The 5574-nt window shown below is 40.8% G+C and overlaps 1 long non-coding RNA gene across 1 annotated transcript; it reads left to right on the forward strand.

Moving 5' to 3' along the window:
* Positions 1-4034: 4034 nt before the first annotated feature.
* LOC123133175 (uncharacterized) lies at positions 4035-4979 on the forward strand. Its single transcript, XR_006465180.1, has 5 exons — positions 4035-4167; positions 4262-4348; positions 4474-4517; positions 4585-4631; positions 4946-4979. It is a non-coding gene; the product is annotated as an uncharacterized lncRNA (long non-coding RNA).
* The last annotated feature ends 595 nt before the right edge of the window (positions 4980-5574 follow it).

The raw sequence follows: 5574 nt of genomic DNA on the forward strand, positions 1-5574 counted from the left end.
CCTCCTCCTCCTCTTCTTCTTCTTCTTTAAATTGTGCATCTGAACGCAGAAAAAATACATTGATCAGTACCGCCTTTCAGCCAAAACGCGCGCTACTGCCACAACCTATTTAGTAAAGGTGCTGGCCGGGCACCAGCATATTTAGTACCGGTTCGTGGCACGAACATGTACTAAAGATTCCCAAAGAACCGGTACTAAAGGTCACCTCCCGCCAAGTCATTTGAACCGGCACTAATGGGAGCATTAGTGCCGGCTCATATGCCAACCGGTACTAATGTTTCACATATTAGGTCCGTTTTTCCGTTTCATTATTTCACCATTGCTGCCTCTTCTCCTCTTCGTTGCTCTGCTTCTTCCCCTGATTCCTCTTTTTCATTTTTTTCTCTTTGTGGCGCCGCCGGGGATGAGAGGAGCAGCTGCTGAAGCAGGTGCGGCGTTGGTGCACTGCTGGCGAAGCAGTCATCGATGGTGCCTTCGACGTCATCCTTGGCAGAAGGTAAGCCAAGATCAATCTCTCACAATATTCCTTTGTCGTCGGTGTTCTTATGAAACTTATTGATTGGACTTTCTCTGTTATGTTTCACACATTGCTACTTTTAGTTATCCCCATTGGCTTGCGGATATGCTCCTGCTGAGTTGTTCTTGTTTATTTTCTCTATCCAACATCATTGCAGGTTGGTGCTTCCTCTCCTTCTCACTGCAGCTACCTATGCATGTATTATTCTAGGATTTTGCAAGTTAAATACTCATGTGTGCTGAACTGAAAAGTTCTCTATGCAACATCTATTGCAGGTTGGTGTTTCTTACCTATGCCTCTATTATTCTAGGATTTTGAAAGTTAATTGCTCATGTGTGCTGAATTGAAAAGCTCAATGAAAGGCATTTATTTCTATGCACAAATGCTTTTGTTGCTATAAGAATCTGTAGAGAAGAAATCATTTAGCACTGCTGCCCCTGCTGTACATAATTAGAGGAATAGTTTGGTTCAGTTAGAGGAATTGGTGTTTTTGGATAGTGATGTTCGGGCCAATTCTGGGCTGATCAGTCCATAATTTCAAGAGTCTCCAAATATAAGTTGTAGTGTAGGTCTGAAGCTTTCCAAAGAGTATTTGTTTGTGCTTTTTGGCCAGGCAGTTTCAGAGCAGCCATCAATTTAATGTGCTGTCCAGGAAGTTATTATCCTGAGCGCAGTTTTTTCATTTGCCAGTTTAGGGCCTGTTAGAGGTTGAATTAAAATAAACTTTCAACATGAAAGTTGTAGATAAGTTTCTGTAGATGCTTATACACAAATAATTTGTTCGAATTCCTCTTCTATATCGAATCCTATAAAAATATTAAAGGAGGTTGTACTATGTTGGACAGAATTACATTCTCAGCTTCATCGGCGCAAGCTTCATCACCAAGAGGACGGGCTCCGGAAGGCAGCCTCCTCCTAAGGCGCCAGGACCGGTAACTCCCGAAACGTCCATCCTTCCTAACATTATTTTCTGGTGATGCACCGTTAGGGTTCGTGTTCATTGCCATTTTGGATTCATATGTGAAGTCTATTGTTGTTAATTACAGTTAATTAATTTCTTAATTCATGGTTGTTTTAGTTGCTAACCATATGATTGGTAGCCTTGGACAGAAGAGGGCCAACAACAAACAGAAGGAACCACTATCCTGTCCAGAACATGTATATCTTCAGTTTTGGTTGCCCTCCGTTTACTTGCCAACAAGCGACATTGGGTTCACATATTTACTGTTTGCTTTGTTATATACTTAATCTGCTAGACAAAGTGTAAAAGGGAAATTCATGCTCGACAATTTTGTATATTTATAAACCTAGATACTACTCTAATTGGTTTTACTTCTTCCATATAGTTTCTCCTCCCAATGTGTATAAATAGTGCACAAAGTTAATTTCTTTTCCGTCTCCACCGCATCTAATTTTAAAGAAAATAGAGAGGAATCTGAGAGATACACAACCAGAAGAATTTTGTTTCTTTGACTTTTTGACCGTGTCTAACTTTTGGTAAAAGAGAGATGAATTTGATAGATAGACAACCTGAGGAGCTTTGAACAGCTTTGAACGTCCGAGTATGCCGCCGGCCTCCTCGCCGCTGCTGTCGCGTGTCTGGCACCAGTGTGTGGCAGCTGCTAAGATGTGCGCAGTTTACTCCCGGTTCCGTGATGGTGTTGAAAAGCACCTTAACTGAGCCAAGGAATTTAGTAGCTTTGTGGGATGACTAAACAAATTGTTTTGCTCTTCCTATACTATCTTCTCATATTATAATTTTGGTGTCCTGGTATGCAGGGATCAGCTTTGGTGGCATCCGATGCTGCCAGGCCACGGGGTTAGAGCAGAGGAAGCTGACATGGTGTTCGACATTCAGATGATCATTGTGATCGACCAGATGCGGCGCCTCATGTCACCCCGAGCCTCCAGGGCTTGTTAGCGGTGCTCATAAAGTAAGAATATGCTTGCAAGTGCTCGTTTCCCATATGCTTGCCCATTCCTGTCTCGCATCAAGCTTTCATTTATTTCCCTAAAATTCCTCTAATTTGATGTGTGCATGTCTGAGAAAGAAATAAGAGGAATAAGCTATGGTATGTCTTGGGAAGTACATTATTTCCTTGGCTTGTGAAATTAATGCGCCCAAATTCGCGTACAGTCTGGTTTCGGACTAACAATGGCTCCCTGTGTTATATTGGAACAAAAAAAGGAGATGGACATAATAAAGAAGCTTGGTGAACAAATATATATCTGAACCCTCTACACAGTATAGATGCTATAATTTCTGTTAAATGGAAGTTAGATTCAGATTCTTAAAAATATTATCCTTCAGTCCTATACATACAAGGTACTGTCTTGGCATGGATATAGCCTGCAACCCGCATCTCTAAACAACACGAACCTATCCATAATCATAAACTTGTGTATTGATCCTCCATTCAGATTTCTTATTAGCTCGTTCTGGCCTGTGTGAATTTTTTGTGTTTGCTTTACAATGGCCAAATGCATTTCGGTCGATATATATGTGATGCCATTGGTTGGCCTGGATCGGATAGCTAGGTTTGATCGATTCGGTTAATATATGTATGTTTCTGTTTAGGTTTCCACACCTTTTGATGCGTGTGCGTGCTGCCATTGAGTAACTTGATTTGTTTTCCTGGTTATTCTATGTGCATTTCCATGTATAGGATAGTCATTTTGATTCAGTTAAGATATGTTCAGATTTCTGTTTAGATTTCGGCACCTTTTAAATGTGCTACCATGGGGTAACCTGATTCCATTTTAATGGCAACGGGACCTGCAAGTGCATGGCCCACTGCTAATAGTCCTAGAAGCGATCGAAATTGTTGCTATTTTGACTTTGTCTGCTACATGGAGTGCTATTCTGATCTCTATGTTTTCCCATTGCTTCATTCAGTATGTCCACGTAAAACCAGAAATTACATGCATTTGAATGATGATAGCTTAGCACTTGATGATAAATGTGATGTTGTTTTATGTTAATGTGAAACCCGATCTATCGGTTGTTAGTTTGAATCAGTACCCAAGCCATCCTCCTCACCGCCCTCCTCTCAGTTATTTAGGTAGTTCTTCCTTCTTGGGTAACAATGAGAAAACGATTAGGTTGGTTACACAGTATACTTCATGATTGCGGTAGGCACAAAATGCTTGGCAGACTAAAATAACTATGCCTCATTTCTATTATCAAGCTCTAAGTGTATATTGAGATGCCTTTGTACAATGAAAGATCCATGGGGTTGTTTGTTTGCTTGTAGATTTTCGTGCAGATATTTGAATTGTGCAAATATTTAATTCCATTTATAATTTGTTGTCTCTTGATGTCGCTAATTTTATATGAGCTGGAGGTGACCATTATCATGTTCTTTCTATTTTTTATAGACAATGTTTTCTTTCTAATATTTAGTTTTATTCCAAGATTAATGATGCTTTCACTCTGTTTTCAGATTGACAATTTCGCCGGGTTGCCGCCATCAGGTGCCGCGCGCTGTGATTCTAGATCAGTAGTAGGTCGCGTCCAAGAGAGCTAGAGTGGCTGTTGCAGTGAGGGCATCAGGGGAACCCATCCTGCTCGACCCCCCACTCTTGGCGGCTATCTGTAGAGGAGTAGAGATCGAGGATGGCTCCCAGTTCGTCGAGGAGACGCCCGACACGTAAGCTCTTTCTTCATCGTTTCCTCATATTCCATGGTGACCTGTGCTCATCCCTCTAATTCATGACTACTTATATTTTTGTGTTCTTATGCAGATAGGGTTAGCGAGGAGGAGGCTTCCTTCCATGACGATGCGCAGAGGAGAAGACAAGAGGATATGTGCTGCTAGATCTGACATGGAGGTCTCTGTCCACTCCTTCCATGCCATGAACCTCCAACTGGTTCTTCTTTTCAGTAGGATATGCAGTCCATACAGTCCATGTTCTGGCCTCTTTTTGATATGTGCATTACCGTGTTCTTCCTGTAGGTGCTATTCAATCCATCAGTTGCTAGCGGCCTGCTGTGATTAAGGTTTGCTCCCTTCCACTGCTATATCGCTTGGTTTTATGGGCCATTCTTAGATCCCTTTGTTCTACAGGAGGCCGTGTTATTTTGGTGTGCGAGAGAGATCTTGCAGGCTGGCAGGTACGCCTCCAACTTTATTGGTTCTATATATGTTTGCTATATTGACTATCTCCAAGTGGTTGTTGTTATATGTGTTTCCCGTCCGCATGCTGGTTGTTTCCACTTGATCTATCTCTAGGTGGTTGATGTTATATGTGTTTCTACTGTGCTAAATTTCAGCATTATTACAGTAGCACATAGGATTTCTGTATTATTTGCATTTACTCCTGCTAAGAACATGTGTTTAATTTTTGTCTTATTTGCCCCAATTTACTGCTGATAAGAACATGTACAAAAAATCTTCTTTTACTGTTTCCTCTTGATGTTGAGAACAGATGCTTTGAACATGAGCACGTGGGCAATTTTGGATTTGTCTGAAGAAGAGACAAAGAAAACAATCTCAACATGCTGGTTGTGCTAGGTGAGTTCCTCTTTGATGACATGTTGATGTGTTGTAAAGTTATCATTGTTGACGACAGTGCCATATCTAATCATGCCGGAGTGTTTTGCCTTGCGATGTTCAGCTTGTTCTTGTTTCTTAAATTTTTTTGTTAGCTTACTTTGTTAAGTTCCTCTTATGGCTGGTGGGAGGATTATTTAGCTGACCAAGTACAGTATGATGGTAATATCAAATCTACGATTATTAAAGCATCTTTTGTGTAGGTATCGTAAACAGACTTAGCGCTGTAGTATCTTTCAGAATCATTGTTAGGTTAATGATGTTGCAAGTTTCCCTTTGACAGATTTCTCAAGCATTGGCAAGGCTACGGTAACGGGGAGTGTCAGTAACTACAATTAATTCATTTATCCATGGAATTGGGATAACAAAAAGGTAAAATGGCATGCATGATCACTCTTTTAGAATGTAAAAAAATCTTAACTGGAATTTAAGAAAGTTGACACCGCATCTCTGGTTCATTCAACGAATTTTTCTGCTCTTCAGTTTTAACTTTCTATGACTGGT

Source organism: Triticum aestivum, chromosome 6B (assembly GCF_018294505.1).
Source record: "Triticum aestivum cultivar Chinese Spring chromosome 6B, IWGSC CS RefSeq v2.1, whole genome shotgun sequence".
NCBI lineage: Eukaryota > Viridiplantae > Streptophyta > Magnoliopsida > Poales > Poaceae > Triticum > Triticum aestivum.